General features: G+C 40.1%; 1 protein-coding gene across 1 annotated transcript in view; it reads right to left on the reverse strand.

The window, feature by feature from the left end:
* Positions 1-20,933, reverse strand: part of LOC129778339 (uncharacterized) — a 34,377-nt gene extending 13,444 nt beyond the window's left edge. Inside the window, exon 1 of the mRNA XM_055785205.1 lies at positions 19,814-20,933. The gene's annotated coding sequence lies outside the window, so the exon portion shown is untranslated. The remainder of the gene's footprint in view (positions 1-19,813) is intronic.
* Between the last annotated feature and the right edge of the window lie 268 nt (positions 20,934-21,201).

Raw genomic sequence — 21,201 nt, forward strand, 5'->3', positions numbered from 1 at the left:
TGCATTCGGATCCATTGTCGGCATCCGAAAGCAAAATGGAACTTTTTTTTCTGTCTATTCGATAATGACAGCCAAAGATGCGTTTGCACTTTGATATTTTTGGCACAGCACTTTGCATGGGGATGACCCCTGATTCAGCGGCGCGCCAATTAAACGCCATTACCATTCTTCGGCAGAGCGGCCGCCTCGTCGGCAGTGACATTTGACAGCAGACTTGTAGCCGCCGCAGCAGCCGTCGCCGCCGCATTGACCATATAGTACACATAAAACGCGCAAAAAAAACGCCAAAATGGACGCCGATCGAACCAAAACGAGATCGCGGTCATATTTGATGATTGGTAATTTTCGCCCGAACGTGACATTACGCGTTGAGACGAGGTTTCGAAATCAATTCAAACACAGTCATCCATCACGTACAGCTGCCGCTACCAGGGCTTGCGCTTGATTCCGTGCGCGGAGTCCGATTCTTTGTTTTTCATTGTTGGTATTCGTTTTTCTTCTGCAAATCATTAACACGCTGGATCACCGCGCGCCATGATCATCATAACATTTGATTAGAGCAGCAGATGGTCGATGTTTTTCTTACACTGGACGCTGCGGTTAACTGATTGCTGATAATGATTGTGGATTTTTTCGGGCAAGTGTATCGCCTTTTTTACATAGACTGTTCGATTCTTACGACGAGTGAGAACTGCAATCATATTACAGTACAATGTAGCAGATGAATCTTTTTTGTGGCTTATCAAAAGACATTTGTACTGGGGATTCTTGGTATTGACAAGTGATTAAGTTTGATCAGCTCATGTTTTTGATGCCAACATCTCGAGCACCAAAACAGCTGAGACGTAGGCGGTTTGATTGATTTTGAACTTCACTGACAGCTACGTCAGCTGAGGGTACTTTCATAGTTTTTGAACCCCACTGATAGCTGTGATGATCATACGAGCACATAGAAAGAGATAGGCGGAAGCAGGGCCCTGTGTTCGATTTACAGTGGTTTGAACGGTTTTGTAATGTTTAGACAGCGTAATGTTAGCATTAAAGATCATGGGTATTCCCACAGGAACCATCAACATTGGTGGATCAGAAGAGTTTAATCTACTATGGGGAACCTGGCAAAACTATCGTTACTGAGCGCTACCGTCAACAAATGATCAATTTGTATCGAGCTTAGGGTAAAAACGAGAAAAGTGTCAATCAAGGCAACATAAAGTGCTTTTGTTGCATGATATTGCTCCATCACACTGGTCAAGGGAACGATTGAGTCATATGGTTGGGAAGTTCTTTCACTACCCGGAAAATGAATGAGTTCACGGGAAAAATGAACTCTTCAGGAAAAATATTGGTGGTTCTGAAAAGAACCTTTGATGTTGTTATTAGCGTTGTTATTGCTGGATTCGATTTTCGTTGGATTCTGATGAGTCTTTATGTTATTTCTACACAATTTCTCAATTCCATCTCCATTCCTTTTGATCTTTTTCAGTTCATTCGTCTTGAAAAAAACAAATTTGGGAAAATAAACCTAAACTCTCATCTTCCGGCCTTGGGAAAGACAATTTGGATCCCCTCGCCGCCATCGCCATCGTGATTGCTGCTAAAAATTGAAACCACCGAGCCTCGCTTGATGCAACATGACATGTGCAAAATCACCACTTAAATCAGAAGAGAGGAACATCGATCATATTTCATGGCACAGTCCTTTATTCTATTCAACGAACCCGTATTTCTTTGCACAGAAAGCTTCCGCTGTGCGGCGCTAGCAATCGGCACAGCAGTAATATGACTCCCAAATTCTCATTGATTTTGTGATTAATTTTCGAATTGATCGAACGAAAGAAAGGGGGAGAGCAGGGGTTCAGATTGGTTACCCCTCTGTCTCCATTTATTTCTTTCTCGATGCAACGCAACATCGAAGAAAGAAAGCATAGCATGTAACTTACGTCCGAATTGCAAGTAAAATGGTTAAAAAAAATTCGGTACTTGTCCACCGGGTATATTCAAACGACAGTACTCAAAAAGTATTCTTCTGTGCATTTAAACATACAAAGGTCCTGCAAAATGTTGAGCAAATTTGGACGAGATATTTGATGTGTGGTATTCGAAGAAAAGTTACGATTTTAACTACTCAAATTTTGTTGTTGAGATGAATTAAAGTAACTTTGGCGAAGTTGTATCTTATATTCAACTAGAGGGAGATTAGATTGAGCAATAAATGTATTTTTGATTTTTTACTTCAAAGACGATCTTCTTTTTTTCAATCAGATCCGCTGTTTTATAAGTTCTTCTTATTTCTGTTGAGATGACACAAACGTCCCTAGACGAACTTCGCTGTCTTAACATATGCCTAGCCGCACCCATTGTCTAATCAAAACCAACATTTTCACTCGGGTTGTCGTACTGCCATTGTATTGCTGTATGCGTGGCTAGTGCAAACGTCCAATATGTTTCAAATATACACACACTGTGATAACAGTGGAACAGTGTCGACGTCTGGTGGCGACTTTCAATTAGGGGCCATAATTTGGGTCCCAAACTCGTTAGTGTAATCTCTATCGGTTTAGATGACAGGAAGCCGCTTTTAAAGTGTTAAAATTAAAATTTGAATAAAATTTTCTACAACCTGTTATTTAATTACTTGAAACACGTATTTCTCACTTTTATTTAACCATTTGTCTATACATTTTCGACATTGTTACTGAAACAGTTTATTATAATATGAAGTTCTCTTCAAAAACTATTTTCTTATGATATTTTTTCATCACCTGCAAAAAAAGTGCTTCTCATTTAAATAGAATACTAATTTGATACGGAAATGTTGATTTTCATTCATAATTTTAATTTTAAGAACGTGTTTTTTCTGCCTGAAAATCGATTGTTCTGTAAACGCTCTCCTAAACTAGTAAACGAAGCTCAATGTCATCAACGCGGATTGGGAAAGGGTCGTCATTTTTAAGCGAAACATACCCTAGGCCGCTGTAAACAAAAAAAAGTCGAGTTCTACTGGCAGTTTCGTGTAAGGCGGAGTGCGCACGAAAATTTTATTATACGATAACTGACGAAGAGAAACAAACAATTTTGTGCGATAGAAGCTGCCGAATTCCAACGAAGCAAGGGGGAAGCAATGTCTCACGATTGTATGGGTTTCGTGCAGCTCTCATTTTCGTAAGAAGCTGCAAGCAGTGTCACCGTGGCCTAAGAATTAACTTTTTATATCCAGTGAAAGAGTGTCATCGGTGACTCTACTGACGCGTTACGAGGTTATGTCTGATTATTGACATCTCTTGGGAGAACACATTACTTGACCATTACTTTATGGAAGGCAAAACGTTTCAGAAGCCTCTATTTAGGCTTGATAAACATTAGAGTCAACTTCTTCAATAAGAACAGTTTATAAATGCTTTTAAAATTTTCGGAGTGTCCATATCGGCACAAGTGAAGCTGTTGAGGTTACTACTCTATAAATCAATGATAAAATCCATGATATGGTGATGAATGACAGAACGGTGAATGTGCGTGTGACTGCTAGGGCTGCGGACATCTCGAACGAACGGGCACGTCATATTTTGCATCAACATTTGGACTTGAAGAAGCTGCGGGTAGCTGCGGATGGGTGCCGCGATTGCTCACGATCGACCAAAACTGAAATCGTGTGAAGTGGTGCAAGGACGGTTTGCAGGTGTTCCAGAAGAATCCGCAGGATTTTGAGCACCGTTTTGTCACTGTGGATGACACTCCTGAGACCAAAGAACAATCTAAACAATGAATTATAAAGGGCGAACCTGCGCCAAAAAGGCGAAGACCGTTCCTTTGACCGGAAAGATTATGGCGGCTGCCTTTTGGTACAGAGAACAATCCGTATCGACTATCTGGAGAAGGGTAAAACTATTAAAGGTGCTTTTTATTCATCGTAATTGGACGGTTTGAAAACCGAGCTGCAAGAAAAACGCCCACGAATGGCCCAATTATTTTCCATTACGACAACGCATCAGCTTACACTTCAACATTAATGGAAATGGGGTTCCAACTCGTTTCGCATCTTCCCTATTCTCCAGACTTGGCTACCTCGGACTACCATTTGTTCTCCAACTTGAAAAAAATATGGCTGACGGGAAAAAGAGTTTATTCAAACGAGAAGGTGATTGCGTTTATTGAAAATAAGAATTTGATTTTTGATTCATCCCCCTCAAGTCAGAAAACACCTTTCTCACATGAAAAAATTTTTTTTTTCCAGAATCTCTCAGGAGGTGATAGATGATCATATTTTATGGAGAAAATCCTTTTACGCATATGTTCGAATTTCAACACTGACAAAGTTATAGAACTTTTTTTTTGTTTCAGACTCTATTACCTCAAAATGGATCTACACTAAAAAGTACGCTACGAAATCCAATTTTGTTGCTTTCATTTGAAAGATGAGTGAATTTAGTACAGGATATAGTAGTGAAACTTAAAAATTAGTGTATTTTAATAACATTTTGGAAGTGAAAAATATATAAGTTAGTAATTTTTAATGCGTAATTATTAATTTTATCCCAATAACTCATATTAAACTTGATTGTTTCTATCAATCAAATTTAAGCTCTCAAACCATTCTACAATTTGTTCTCTGACGCCCAACTTCTATCTTCGCTAATTTTGCTGCAATATCGATATAAACAGTTCCTGGTGAAAATTCAAGCAAAATCCTCACAAATAGCAATTTTTACCCCACTGTTTTACAGCCACTTATATTTCACCTTAACGTTGAAAGGTTACATTTTTTCTTGAAATAAGTCATATTTGAGCTATGAAAAAAAAATATTTTTTTTCCAAACTGTATATAATCGAGTCCAAAATTGTATATAATCGAATCACATATGAGGGGCTTAGAATGCAAGGGGTGTAAGTGACTTGATCGATTTCTCTTCATCAACTTTTTCTTTAGTTGATAACTCAACTGCAAAAATATCCAATTTAAGTTTTCTATATAATCCGGTAGATGAGGTTCTGAACTATCTTCCACATTGTCAAATACAGCTGGGAATGTATTTGCAGCTAAGTTATGACCAAAAGAGAGAGTCGATGTAGAAAAATCGATCAAATCACTTACACCCCTTTCATTCTAAACCCCTCATATAATCGGGTCTGTATACGAGGGTCACTATTTATATTTCGGGAATAGGAACAAAAACAAATAGTTAAGCTGCGAATATATATTTTTATTGTTTTTCAAAGTACTCGCCACAATGATCGATACACATGCGCTTAAACCAATTTTCAAAGCATTTATTCCAATCGACACGAGCCTTTTTTTTGCGATTGTCAAATTCATGTAAAATCGCATATATGCTGGTGGAACTAATGCTTAGGGATGCCTCAATCTCACAATAGGTTACATGACGATCTTGCTTAATCATTTCGTGCACAGCATCGATGTTTTCTGGCACTACAGTCGATTTTGGACGACCTTCACGAAACTCGTCGGACAGCGAACTACGACCACGATTGAATTCACTATACCAGCGATACACAGTGGTTTTTGATGGAGCTTCATCGCCAAAAGTCAAATTAAGTTGATTGACGCACTCCTGTTGTGATAATCCACGTCGAAAGTCGTAAAAAATCATCGCACGAAAATGTTCACGATTCAGTTCCATTTTTTTGCCGAGACCAAACTTTCAACTAAATATAAAATAAACAAATAGCGTCCGTATGACAAAATGTTCTGAGTACGTATATCGTCAAAAATGTCAAACTTTACGATGGAACCGTCAGATGGACTCACATGACATCAGTGTTGCCAATTCCCGAAATATAAATAGTGACATTCGTATAATCGAGTCCGGCCTGTACTAATACTGTCTAAAGTATGCCCTCGAGAAGAGTTATAGAAAATTTTACTCATGACGGAACGAACACCATTTCGAGATATTACACATAACTTATAAAATAGGATGATTATTGAAACAACAAGCACCATCTATGCTTCACAACTGACATGTTTATTTTCATATTTTTCGTATTTTTCTATGTTTTGTATATTTTAGTATCTTTAGTGTCATAAGTCAAATTGCTTTTTTAATTAAACATTTATTTCAATTTTGTAAACTAACAACTGGGAATCCGGATAACACGATTCAAGAGGAAGTAATTCAAATAGAAATACGTGTAATTTTATTATTATTGCGGCCGACTGGTTTACTATCTAGATCAGAGATTTTCAAAGTGGTCGATATCGACCCTTTGTGTTACGTGAACCAACTTGTTATAAAAATGACAAATATTTTACTAGAAATTTGTTGTACTTTTTTAAAAATCAACAAAAACGCGCTTAAGTTCGTACAAGCTGAATCTGTATTTGATACATACACGCAAGCTTGCTCTTAGCTTGCAAGTTTATTTGCGTTCTGAAACTCATTGAAGCTTGAATGATACGCTCATCTACTAATTTAATTAAAAAAAAGATTACAACATTATCATTCTGCCTCTGAAATTACTAAGTATTTTGTATGAATAAGAAAAAAAATATAGATAGAATTTTTTGGCTCTAGGAGTCCGAGGCATCACTTCATTCTGTACAGCTGAGTCTCTTGCTCGAAATAGTTTCACTCCCACTCTTCTCCCTATTCCCCTTTTCTCCCATATTTCCTCTAATAATAGTTCTTATACCTCGAGGGAATTGAGCCAAATGATACTTTATGGGTGTATTTTATATGAAAAATAATCGACCTTCAAACATTCCCCTATATTTAATTTTGAGACTCTAAAGAAAATAATATTTGACTTATCAATTGTTTAACAATCGATAGTTATTTTCTTTTTTTGAACTACATATCATTGAATATTTATTAGTATCATCTATTTCCTCTTTGATTTGACAGCCCCTACTTTGTTACTTATTTTGCAGATATAAAGCTCTCATACTGATTTCGCGTCAACGGGGCAAACTTCGTCTGCTGGGCAGCCTTTACGAGCGCCCATTCCCGGGAACAGCGGATCGAGTCTCGCTGAAATCTGCAATCAGCACCCATCATACGGTTTGGATGCACGATGCAAGCAACTTAACCGAGAGCACAGCAGAAATAAAGCCCAGTCTTCAGCGGGACCCAAAAGAGACACTAAAACTCGATCGATTTCGATGAGCATTTTTACGACCCCATCACCGCGTCGTCAATCGGCTCCAAGAGTTCAGGAGCGCTATCGGTGTCGCGATCGGTTTGCAGCAACAGCAGCAGCAGCAGAAGATGACCAAGAGCACCAACGAACAGCTTTCGACTTTCGATTTCGAACAGGCCGGGGACAGCCGGCTGTGGTCGCGGGTTCTTTTATGGGTTCTGGGAAAACGGTCGCAAAGAATAAATCACATACATATAAACGCGCGCCGTCTGACCACGGCGGTCCTCCTATCGGCGCCCCCCCCCCCTCTCTCTCTCTCTCTCTATCGTCCGAACCAAACTGGAGTAAACGATTTCAATCAGTGTTGACTTAATCCTATTCTGGAGCCCGCGCAGAGGCGCAACGGGGGCGGAAAGGCGAGGAGCAGCAAGAAAGATGAATTACGAGCCGGTTCTGTTTTATGACAAATGAGCCGCTTTCAGAGGTGTAATCAAACAATGTCCGACCCGATCCGGGCCGATCGCATCGGGCCGACGATGGACACGGGATGAGGACACGGGCAGGCAGGCAGGCAGGCAGGAAGAAGGAAAAAAAATAATTAATAGGATATTTATGCGAGAGCGCCAAGTCCTCGCGCTAAAAGTGACAACGAAAAGTGTCTGCAAAACGGTGGAGGGGGAGGGAGGATGCCTATTAGAAAAGGACGGGGAGACCCCTCGCGCTGTGCGTCACCCCGCCGGCTGTTGTGTCATTTTGACAGCGTCATTTTCCCATTCGTTCGGGTCGATTAAGTCATGTAATGATTAAAATGTGACCGTATCTCGTTGGATGATGGTGTTTGCTGGAATTTCAATTTGGCATCGTCTACCGGGGCAATTTTCCGGGACGGAGGGGGAGGCGACTTTGCGGTGTCGTTTTGCTACGGTCGAGTGGTGGCAGAACTATAGTCTGTTTGATTAATACGAGATTAATGAAGCGTACCATTGTGGAGGTAATTCAATAAACCCGCCCGATGGCGAGTGGCGTTGGATCAGATCTTGTCGCCAATCGAAATTGGTCATGGGATCGGTGCGGTGAGGTCCACACGGCAGCGGCTGTGAGACGGCATATTGACGGGGGGCACATTGAACGCGGAAGAGCCCATGAATTGGTGTGTCATTCCCTGTGCGGCTGCCGCCAGCCTTGACACTGCCGAACTGTAAGATGGATTTTTAATGAAAAATAATAATAAAAAAAAAGAACAGAACGAAATATGTATCTCGCCATAATGATGTTTCAGCGTTTTTTTTTCATCTCTTCTACGTTGTTCCGCGTCGTGACCAACGCGCCGTTGTCGTCGTCTTTGCTGTCGTTCGTCATCCGATGGTTCACTCTTAATTATTTGATAAATTGTCTAATCGCCGTAACCGGACAACTAATCAAGACGCTCGCCGTTTTTCTGTTTGCTGTGTCTTTCGGACCCGGTTCCAAAGAGGGGTGTTGTGCGCGCTCGAGAGGAGTGCGAACACGGCCGATAAACGTGACAATCCCCAAAGTCGTGTACGTCCAAAAAAGATTAATTGTTGCTAGCACCTAACAGAGCAAAACCCGAAAAGAGCAGATCGCCCCACACGAGATAAGCCGCAGGGATTACGGCTGTTGTCTCCGGGTGGCGTTCGGATGGACACCATTTTGTGGCCAGCCAAAATGGCGATCGACCGCCGTCGGCGGAAGTTTGACAGCAGGGCAGTGAAAGAAGCGCGCTTATTATCGACGTCATAAATTGATGATGACCGGCGCGATTTGGCTTTTTCTTTTCGTTCTTTGGGGTAGCGAAGATTCTTTTTTCCCACAGTTCCTTGTGAGTGCAACTTTGTCCCCTCGCCCTGCTTGCAACCATAAAGGAATAAAAATCACCGTTTTATGGTGACCACCGGTGGAATCGGGGCTCGGACAGGAATTAAAAAAAAAGCTGCCCAAGAACAGCCCAAAGCCCCAGAAGCTGTGACACACAGCGCTGAGAGCAGGGATAAATTAAAAATTCCGACGTTTTGTTATAATCATTTATTTTCCTCCGTCGCGTCGTTCCGTCCTTTTATGATTGGTCACCAACTTTTTTTTGTCTCTGTGTCGTGTCTTTCCCATCTCGGCGCGCGGGGACAACGACAGCGCAAACTTTGGGAAACCTTTGTTCGTGATGAATCGTCTGTTTCGGGACAATGGCAGAACTGTCATAAAAGGCTTACGGAATGGAAACGACGACATTCTCTCGCATCCGGACGCGACTCGAAGGTGGGCAATAAAAACGATGAGATGGGTTCTGGTCCGTCCCTAGCAGGACGGACGGACGCTTTCTTGCGCGTTCAATAAAATATTAATAACAATCCGCCAACTGAGGGGGATCTTCCACGCGATCGATTTGAAACCTTGGTTAGGTTCAATCGCGATCCCAAGCGCGGCTCACAACATTCAAATTATTCCACGGTTTTATGTGAGCTCACATTTGATCCGTATGTGTTATGGGTTCTGAAGAGTTTTAATTACGCACCTTCCCCTTCGGATGGATCACGACGGATCTCTGTTTTGACGCAGAGACACTGCTTCAAGGTCGATTCGGCAGTGTCATTTGACACCCGCCACCCCTCGCGCACGGCTTTCCAGGGCGCGATAAAGAGAAACCCCGAAAACACGCTGGTTTTGGTTAATTTTATTTCACAGTTTGCCCAAATACGGCGCGAAGAGACTAGATCGTAAAAAAAAGACGCCCGAGAAACAACATCGCGCTGGAGCACACAGAAGCCACAGCCGGGCTTCTGGGAGTTTGTCGTAAAACTTCGGTGGGAGAGCACCTGAATAAGTCGAGAGCTGAAATGTCAGCGAGCGGCAATGACAAATCATATTCCGGCCGGGATCGATCCGCGGCGGTTCAGGAGTGGTGCGTTTAGCGGCCCAAAACGCTACCCGCGGTGATCGCGGACAGCGAACCACCAAACGCCAGCCCAATCCAATCCGATCCGATCTCGGGGTTGGGTTCGACAGATCAACGAAAACGTTTAATGCACCTTAACAAATCGGGGCCTTCTTTTTCGCCTCGAGTCTCGTAAACAGATGAAGATGACAGTACACATTTTTTTCCCCTTGTGCGTGACAACAGAACGCGTCTCCTTGCGGACTTAGCTAGAGCAATAGAAGGTGAGAAAGAGGAAGAGACTCAACGAAAAAAAAAAGCTGGCCCTAACAATAACAAATCAGCAGTAATAACAATAACAAATCGGTTGGATATCTTGCGCTGAGCCCAGTGGAGATAGAAAGGGAGATGAGACGACGCAGCGAAGAGTAAATAAACACAATGAAACACACATTCGGTGACAAATCAAAACAACATTACATCATATTTTTTTTCTGCGTCTGCTTCTCTCGCGCTGTCACCGCCGTTTTGGACCGCGTTTGAGATGTGAGAGGATATTTCTGTCACATCATCGCGGGAATGTTATTGTTTATCTAGGCATCTTCACATTTGACCGAAAATGTCGTGACTGGTTCAGGTTAATCGAACCCGGTTGTGCGTATGTACGGATCGACTTTCAAATATGTTGCTGCTGCGGGGGTACCCGGTTCAATTCGGTATCGCTCTGGCTTTGCGCGCTTAGAATGTGTGAAAGGAACTTTGCGGGAACGATTTGTGACGGTAGGGCGGCCCGCAAGGTCGCCACCCGGTCTTGGTCTATAATTATGTCCAAATGCACGCCGCCGCGAAGCGAGCTGCTGGCTCGGACTAATGAGATCATGTACCGGCACACTTTGCACACTCGACCGGGCACAATCGTGTGTGCTGTGTGCGATTTTCGCCATCAGAAACTGTCACCACCAGTGCTGATAATCGCCCCGCCGGACTTAATTCAATTATTATTTTCGCATTCAGCCGTAACGCGTCCAGCGCGATAAGCCGCTTTTTGTCGATGCCCTTTAAGCTGAAAAGAGGCGTCATCTCTTATCTCTCGCGAGTGCAGAGAGACAGAGCGCGCTGAAACAAATATGTCACTCCGGATCAGCAGTGGGGTGTGTGCGGGGGGTGGGGGAGGCGACGATGCGAGGGAGACGTAACAAGATCCGGGGACCGCTCGGGCGATTGACAACTAATAAAACAACTGTAAAGTGCCTGTTGGCTGTTGTTTCGCTGTGCACTGTGCTGATAAACTTTCAATTTGACAGCTCTGTTTGTGCAAAACATACATTCTCTGTATCAGTGATTAGCCGCCGTGGCCGCCAGTCACCAGCGGCCGCATTTTCTGTTGCCACATATAATCGTTTGTTTGTGCAATTAAAGCCGCAAAAGCAGAAGCGACCCACACACACACACACACACACGCACCCCTGTCTCCAGCGATCCTCCATCGATCCCTGGCCGCCTACCGATGGCCACTGGTGCACTGACAATTATTATTGCATCCACGTTAACCCAGCGGTTTGACATATCGTCGCCGTGTGCTCTCTTTTCGCCCATTTTTTGTTTGTTTGCTGATTACCATTGTTAGCAAAACTGGGGTTTGTTTTGCTTGCCATTTCACCCCTGGGAATCTCACGCCAGGACAGCTCTTTTCTCTCGTGTTATTCTCTTCACTGTGCTGATCGTCGCCGGCTTTTGCACCACCGCTGCCGCACTGTCTTGGCCCGATCAATCGGTGCGATCGGTGTTATTTCTACTCGGCGGCTCAGCGGTCGAACTTGATATGTCAATCAGCGGAATTGACATTTTTCGTAACACACACACACACACACACACACACACACACGGTGAATCGGAGGGCGACCGGAAGGTAGCGCTGCATGTAATAACACCACGTTGCGCGGTCGTGATCGCGCGGATCTAGATTTCCCGCTTAAGAACATCTTTTAGTATCTTGCAGTCAGGACAAAGCTTCAGATCAACTCTGAATCTCTGTTTTATTCTTAGGAAATTCTTCAACACTAAAATTTAACTGGCTAAATATAGAAGAAAACAATTATGTGATGCTTCCAATTCTGTTTCCGAATTTCGGTGTTGATCGGAAAAAAATCGATATACAATAGATGCGTTTGTTCAAAGCTGGGAGAATCATTAGTTTGAAATTCAATAACGCATTGTGAAACATCAGATTACAACGTTAGAACGGTTGATCGACATTCCTGAAGCATAAAAATGAATGAAATTCGCTTATCCACACAGAAGAACAAATAATAATGTTTCCTATGGTCAGTGTGAATAGAGGGTCTTCGTAGCCATAACGGCTACGCGTCCGCATTCTAAACGAACAAACGTGGGTTCAATACTAGGACTCTCCATTGATTGATCTTCTAATAGGTCTTTTTCAAGTTTAAGGCCTCTGTAATAGAAAAAAAATCAATCAGTGCGAATTACAATGAAAGACTATGTTCAACAAGAAGGTATAGGATGTAAAATAAAAGTCTTGAAAAATGAATACGTAACAAACAAATAAAAGATCTTGGACGCTTATAACTAGAAAATTACTTGATAGATCACATAGATGTTTGCACCAATCGATTGGAAATATTTCCACGCACCTATTGTAATGAAGAACATTACAGGTCGGACTCGATTATATACAGACTCGATTATATGTGATTCGATTATATACAATTTTGGACTCGATTATATACAGTTTGGAAAAAAATTATTTTTTTTTAATTCAAATATGGCTCATTTCAAGCAGGAAAGTAACCTTTCAACGTAAGGGTAAAGTTTAAGTGGCTCTTACATGTACAGTGGGGTAAAAATCGTGATTTTTGAGAATTTTGCTTGAATTTTCACCAGGAATTGTTTATATCGATATTGCAGGCAAATTAGGAAAGATAGAAGTTGGGAGTCAAAGAACAAATTGTAGAGTGGTTAAAGAACTTCAATTTATTTGATAGAAACAATCTAGTTTAATATAATTTTTTAGGATAAAATTAATAAAAACACATTAAAAATCATTAACATTTAAGTTTTTTACTTCCAAAATGTTATTTAAATCCACTAATTTAGTTGTTCCACTACTATATCCTGCACTAAATTTTCTCATCTTCCAAATGAAAGCATCAGAATCGTCTTCCATAGCGTACTCTCTAATGTAGAGCCAGTTTGAGGCACCAGGGACCGAAACAAAAAAAAAAAAGTTCCATAACTCTGCCATCGTTGAAATGAGGATTTTTTTCATCAAATATGATCGCCTATCACCTCCTGAGAGAATCTGGATAAATTATATTTTTTTCATGTGTGAAAGGTGTTTTCTGACTTTAATGGGATGAATCAAAAATCAATTTCCTCTTTTATTTTCAAAAAACGGAAAACACATGCAAAAAAAACAATTAAAAAAAATTTTTTTGACTCGATTATATACAGGATTCGATTATATACAGTGAAAAGAATTCAAAAACTGTATATAATCGAGTCCGCGCTGTATTTATTTTCTGAAACAAACTATTTAATGATTAACTAAAGGAAACTTCCATGTGCCTTTCCCAGCTGGATCAATTCACGAGGCAAAATTATGAAGGATGTCATTTGCGATTTCTATTTCAGTAACGCTCTAGCCAGCGAGAAGTCAAGAGCGTTCGTTAAAGCTGAGAATTAGTTTTAAAATTTTCAAATTGGCTTTTGTAAAAAGCAATGAGAGGGTTGCTTCGGCCGTTCCCAGGTCCAAAAAGAATATTCATTCAAGAGATAATTATCAAGTTTCGCTCCTTTTTGGGATTATATCCCGAGTGATGAACACGTGCTTTGAATAAAATAATTTCGTAGTCCTACGTTGAAAATACGGTCGTGTCCTAGACACAATTCTTCGAATGTTCTAATTAACTTTTCCGATTTCGATGTTATCGAGAATACACTTTTTAAAGAGAGAGATGATTGATTCAACAATTGATTGCAAAATAAACAATGTTGAATGCATAAAAAATAAAACTGAAGCAAAAGATCAAACAAAATTCTTGCAATCAGCTTTTCTCAGTAGATAAAATTGAAGATGAAACAGAAGATAAAATTGAAGCTGAAATTTGTGGCGGTTAGACTGCCGTTCTACGTATAGTTGTCCCATGTTCCGAAAAAATATTTGTCTACCAGATGCTTTAAGCATTTCAGTTTAGCAATATACGTGGTTTTTTAATAAGCAAAGAACTATTGTTTAATGAAATGTGAAAAGATCCCCTCATTTGAATCAATCAATCTTGGTTACAGACTTAAAAATTCATGGCGGGACAGTTATGCCTGGAATATCAACATGGGACAATTGGACTTGATGTTTTTTTTAAATACTGGGAACAAACAATAAGTTTTTTTTTTGTGTTTATCCGAAAGATTATGCATAAAAACATCGTTTTATGAAGAAGGGATCTGCAGTATTTTGCAGAATATAAATCTCGTTGTTATTAGGCATTCGCTAACAAGGTGTACACGTGTTCTGTTGAACTTTTTTTTATTTGTTTGATAATTAGCTCGTTCTTCCAAACTAGAAATGAGTTCATAAGCCCTGCTGAAAGCGTGACATGCTTGAGCTTCAACCGATTTCTTTGATATGGATCTACAAAAAATATATGGTGGGAAAGTTATGAATAGAATATCAACATGGGACAATTGGGCTTGATGTTGTTTTTTAAAAGCTGGGACTAGGCATAAAAACATCGCTTTATGGAGAAAAGTTTCGCATCAAAAGCTGAAAGATTGGTGAAAGTCTATTGAAATTTTCGTCTAAAAAATATCAAACAATATCAAAACATCGCATCAAACCCTCAACAAATGGTCGCACTAAAATATCCTTGCGATTAAGACAACCAAATAAGACAAGACAACATGAAATTATCGGCTACACTGCTAGTAAATGAAAACAAAACAAGATGTTTTAGTAACAATCAGACACATTGCACACATTTTGAACAATCCACCCAACACCAAGAGAAAAAATTCGCAAGGAAGACAAAGTTTACAAACAACCAGGAGCAGAACCGGGACAAGTTGAAGGGCAAAATAGCGGAATGTAGTATTTTCTGACGAAAATAAGATCAATCTGGTTGACTCGGACTGCTTCAGATCTATTGGCATGATCTGAATCAGAAGGACGGGGTGAGGCCAGCGCGAGATTTTGGACAATGACGAGATTCACATTTGTAAGCGATCAAAGGATTCGTTATTATTCGATTCGAGAGGTCAACTTGCAGTTTAGATTCCAATACCATAGGAAACCTTTGCGAGTTCTTAGCCGAACTGGTTTATACAGCTGAACGACAATATGACAACATATTTAGGCCACAACTGAACATGCGGCTGAACGAATATATTACCCCAAGAAAAAAGTTTTGTTCATTTGTATCAATGAATTTGAAAGAAGAAAGATGTAATCAAACACTAGAGACAATAAAACACAATCGAGTTTTCCTTATAGTAAAAATTTTTAAATTATTTCTGTGCACATTGTTTGATTTTTGAATCGATGCCTTGAAAAGGGCGTATTAGAAGATCTATCATTGGAGAATTCTGGGATTGAATAACGGCCACGGAGACCCCAAATTTTATGCGGCTAAAAAAGGGGGAACTGAATTATTGTGTGGTACAGCGTTAAAACATATGTAAAAAGATTCTCCCGTTGACCTGAGAACCATATTAATCCCGATTTAACTTCTAAATGTACATCCTGAATGTAGGAAAACTGATGCACTTCGGACTCGATTACATACAATTTTGGATTCAATTCGAAATTTTTTCCTTGATATTCAAATATTACTTATTTTAAGAAAAAAAAAGTGTAGCCTTTCATCGTTAAGGTGAAGTTTAAGTGGTTATTATAATAACAGGTGGGGTAAAAATAATGATTTTTGGAAATTTTGCCTGAATTTTCACCAGGAATTGTTTATATCGATATTATAGCGAAATTTAGAAAGATAAAAGTTGGGAGTCAAAGAACAAATTGTAGAGCGATTAGAGAGCTTTAATTTGATTGATAGAAACAATCAAGTTTAATCTAATTTTTTGGGTTAAACTTAATAATAACTCATTAAAAAATAAGTAACTTTTATGTTTTTCACATCCAAAATGTTATTTGAATCCACTAATTTAGATGTTCCACTAGTATGTCCTGTACTAAATTTTCTCAATTCTTTTTTTATATTCAACTAGCTGACCCGGCAAACGTTGTCCTGCCATATAATGTATTGCTAGAGAATATTTTGGTTGGCAAACATAAGGAATATACTTCAAGAGAGTTTGTATGTTGTCGTTCAGATCTGTAAAATTGATCTAAATGATGTTTTTCACACCGGAACATACATATATGCGTACCTCTTATTTTCGAATTTTCCCTTTTTATTTTAAGATAGCCAATTTTTTCGAATTTTTCTAATCATCTCAAATATTTTCCAAAGTACACTATCATTCTGATTTGGGTGAAGACAAACTTACAGAATATATGGACGACGTAGATCTGATCAGCCGTTCTCCCGTGATGATGAGTTATACGTACGTGAGAGAAACGAAATGTAGATGCATTAAAAACGAATGATTTTTTTTTCTCGACTCGATTATATAAAGTCTCGGATTTTTTTTCTCTGTATATGATCGAGTCCGTCCTGTAATATAACATGCCACCGGCAAATCGTCCGACAAAGACGACTACTCGAATTGACAGAGCATATTGAAAACAAAGCATATTGAACCTCGATAGTTTATCATGTTCTAAAATATTGAAACAAACACAGAATGAGTTTTCCATCCATGTGAAACCTCAACAAGTGCGGAATCGATTTCATAAACAACTTTTTTTACACACTGTAGTTTTTAAGTGTTATATAATATTGGACTCATCAAAGCCCCGAAGTCGATGTCGATGATTTTTTACGGAAATTATTATTTGAATATCTACATGTCTCTCCTGATTGAGAGAACCGTTGTAAGCTAACGGGGCAGGACTTTGGTGGACAACGAAGATGTTTTTGGGCCGACCTGATACCAGCAGATCGGAATTATTGCCCTGAGTATGCGTTCATGCGTTTGATCCAGCATTCGTCGGCAAGATTTGAGTTTTTACACTGTCACTTGTTTGTGTTATAATTTCAGTCCTCCTCCTCAAGAAGCTCAATTCTGTAATTTTCATCATGTTCAAATTGACTCTTCCCTCGAATGGCCCTTCATTATGTCGTTTTCATTAGTGCTTCGTTGATATTTTGATAGCAAAACAACACGCTTTGGGTGTATTTCAAGTGCCAAGTGCAATGAGAAATTGATCTTGAAGCTCCCAGCACTAAGCAAAGTACTCCACTTATCATTGGTTGGTGGAGTTTTATTTCTACTTGAACTAAGTTTACTATTGTTATTAGTTTGATGCTATTCAAAAGAATGATGGAATTTTCTAATTGAGTTTTTGTGAGAATGTGAAATGTATAAAGAATGAAGTTTTTTTTTGTTTCATGTTACTCAATATGAGAAGTATTGTTTTATTTAGGAGAAAGCAGTATTCAGTTAACGTCTCAACAACAGATGTGCAAAGTTATCACACGATTTGTCCAAAGAAGATGCTTTTCCATCCGCAATGTCTTTTAAAGTATTTTCCGGGACAGTCGGGAGACTTCCAATAGTAGAATGGATCACTTGTGATTGTGTAACGAGTTCGGAACATTCACTAGATTAGGATTCAACACCATCTTAGCTGAATGTTCTTTCAACATTCTTGAATTTAGAACTGATTAGACATTCCTTTACTTTACGAAATAAATTGTGAATATTCTGGTCTCCATGCGAGTCTCAACTCTGACTTTGTTTATATAATTCAGTGCCATTTAGATATCCGATTCTACATCTTTTTGCGTTCAAGATGGGCTATTTTTCTGCACTGACTGCTCAAATTTCAAATCGCCAATTTGACCAGCATGTGCGTGTATATCGTGACGAGCTCACTCATTCTCATAAAGTTTGTTTCAGAATGAGCGACTATTTCAGGTGTGGAATTGATTCCTGCGAAATGTTTTCGCTAAAGTCATTCACATTGAATTAGGAAATCATGCGAATCTGTAAAACTATCGTTCCTACAACGAAAACAAGTTGTACGAGATTGGTGAAATAAATTCATATTACTCACAAATGTGAGTTCAGGTACCGTTTTGTCTCAAATTCCTTTGTTGGTCATTAAACAGTGTCTCATTACCCAAAATGGTACTTTTTCACGAAATTAATGTGGTTTTTGGATACAGTAGAGCCTTTTATTTCATTTGGGCACCATAGAATTAATTTACAGATTCATGTTCATTGTGAAAAACTAAAAGTATGTTTTTTTCAATCATAACTTTTGAGCTACTAGACCGATTCAGAAATTAAGAAATCAGAAATTGAAGCGAATTAGCTATTCTTCCTTTGAAAAATATAACACTCCTAAAGAAGTGGATTTTGTGCTTCGAAACTTGATTCAAATTTCGAATTTGCTAACGCACACATTCTATCGCTGGTTTTGACAGTCACTTTTATGCAAATGCTTATTATTATAAGCTGTAGGTAGTATCGATACCTGTGAATGATGTTAAAATGAAGCCTATACCACAAAGAATGTCAGGGTTTTTATTGTTCAATTATTTAAAATATTAGAGTAGAGTAAATTTACATTTAAAAATGAAGTGTTCGGAATTTGAGACAAAACGGTATACCTCGATATGGATACAATTCCATATTAGAAAACTCAGTAGGGTATAAACAGAAATTCGAAAAAATATTTATTATTCTGCAGCAAGCTCGAATATTCCATTGATGTGAAGCCGAGGCAAATTTTTATATCTTGTTGCGCCTATCTTGATTATCTTGTACCAGCTTTCTGATGTGGACAGAGGCTACTGTCAAAGTAACGCGAATTCAAGCAAAAGCTTGGGAAGTTCCATCTTTTTTCGCTCTTTCGCGAGTGCTTCCGCGCTTCGTTCCAATTGGTTGGCGAAAAAGGTTCGCAAAAATTCGCGTAAATTTGTCTTCATTGTGAAGGGTTAAAAAATAGGCTTGATTAGAAGTACATTTTCGCTTGACGGTGATCTTCATAATTTTTTCCGACATTGCCCGAATCGAACCCTATCGAACAAAGATCACGGATTCGAGCGCCATTCGGAATGAGGATGTTGTTAGTCAACCACGAAGTGCAACTGCACGGTCTGTGCTGCACCGGCGACCATGGTGATCATAAAACATGGAACTGAAGCTGAGTTGAAAATATATTAATAACACAAGAACATGCAAACACAAGTATCGGGGGATCGACAAACAAACTAACCGCGATCGGTATTATCGGCCAACCTTTGATGTGATTTCCTCGAATGATTTTACTCAATGGGTGCTATTTATAATAGGTTCAGCGGCCTTTTTTTTTCAAGTTATTTGACAATGACACTAATTGAACATAGCGAAATATGTCTTCATATTGACCATTTGTTTTGAAAAGGGACAATAGCAGCCATTAGACCACCTAGATATCTTCAAATCTTCAGAGTGGTCTCCGGCTGATATCAGCGATGACAATTTTTGTTCAAGTCCAATCGGCATGTCAGCCATAAACAATTGCACAAATCAGAACCCGAGAGCAATTTGCTCTTATCACATTTTGCGAATTACAAGGATATTTCCGATCCGAAAAAAAATCCTTTTTCGATTTTTTTTTCACCAGAAAACAACGATCAGTGATTCACGCCTTCTTCATCCAATGCAATCTACACGCACACACGGTGTTCACGGAATTCAGCTTACCTTTCAGGATAGTTCGACTCCGCAGCAATCAGGACTCGAAAAATTCGCTCAGCCCTCACAATTTTCGCTACTGTTCAAACTTTTTTTTCAATTGACTTGAGATGTTCACCACAACGATTTGCAACTCATCGCTGCTACTTTCATTCGCACACAATCACTTGCAGGATGCGATCACTGCTGGCAGTAAACGGCCCTTTCTCTCTCGGGCTAAACGGCCAGCCGTGTGTCTCACAGGTGTATCCACAAGCTAACTCCTAACTCTGGTTGCCACTGGTGGCTGTTATAATTTAAAACGCAACTTTTTTTTTTTTGCTTTTTTTGCTCGACGATTTTCGACGCCTTCGGATCCGAATTGCGTCACACCTTTTCACTAGAAAAAAAATATTCTCAAACTCGGCAATTGTTATTTGTTCTTCTCATTTTGGTTTGTTTCATTGGTTGCACACCCACGCACACAGGGAGCTGCCCAATTTTTCACGCACTTGTGCACTTGATATTTATTTTATTTGGTAAATCACTCTCTTTTGTGACACTTTTTCTCGGTTGTTGTTTTGTTATTACTTTTTGGCTGTTTGTTTTTCTTTGTTTCCTGCACCGCTTATCACGATCGATATTTGTTTTTTTTTCCTGCTTGTTTTTTTCCCGTCCTGGGGGGTTGCGACACTTGAAACTCCGTCCGCGGCGCTCTTCGTGTGTACACTAAGGCAATTGCTGTTGCTGCTGCTGGTGTGTGGAGCGGTCTCCGGGTTCGCGTGCAGCGGTACACTCTCAAACAGTAACACAGTACCACACAGTAAAACCAATATCGGCCCGTAGCACAGTACCGACCCCGCGCGACTAACTGCTGCTGCACCACCTTTTTTGGACGGACGGACAACGCGCGGATGATCAGCGCGAGCAAATGAGCGTGAGAGAGGACCCTCGACACCGTGGAGGAAAAAAAAAATGTAGCTAGACTGGTACTCCAAAAGAGCGGCGCGAAGAAGCTTGTGTGCGATCAGAGCTGCCTCCTGGTTCCTCGTTCGCTCGATGGAGTCTCCTCCGGACTTTTGTACAACCGTTCAATTCAAGCAATCGCTCAAAACCTGACTGAGAGGAGGATTGTGTGACTCACTCGTTAGACGGGTTCAATAATACTGTTGAACTTTCGGATGTGACGATGAGAGCGAAGTCAGGTGTCGCAGCAGCAGCAGCAGCATGCTCGCAACCTACACACAAACATACGAACGCAACCGAACGAATGAGAGGAGCAAGTGCGATACGCCTTATACACACCACTACATTTGTCGAAGGCGACAAGTGTGCGAGGGAGAACAACCGAGTGAAGGAGGCGAGGGAGCTACGCAGATTCTTTTCATTCTCTCACTCCCGCAAATCCACACAAACGC

This window comes from Toxorhynchites rutilus, chromosome 3 (genome assembly GCF_029784135.1).
Source record: "Toxorhynchites rutilus septentrionalis strain SRP chromosome 3, ASM2978413v1, whole genome shotgun sequence".
NCBI lineage: Eukaryota > Metazoa > Arthropoda > Insecta > Diptera > Culicidae > Toxorhynchites > Toxorhynchites rutilus.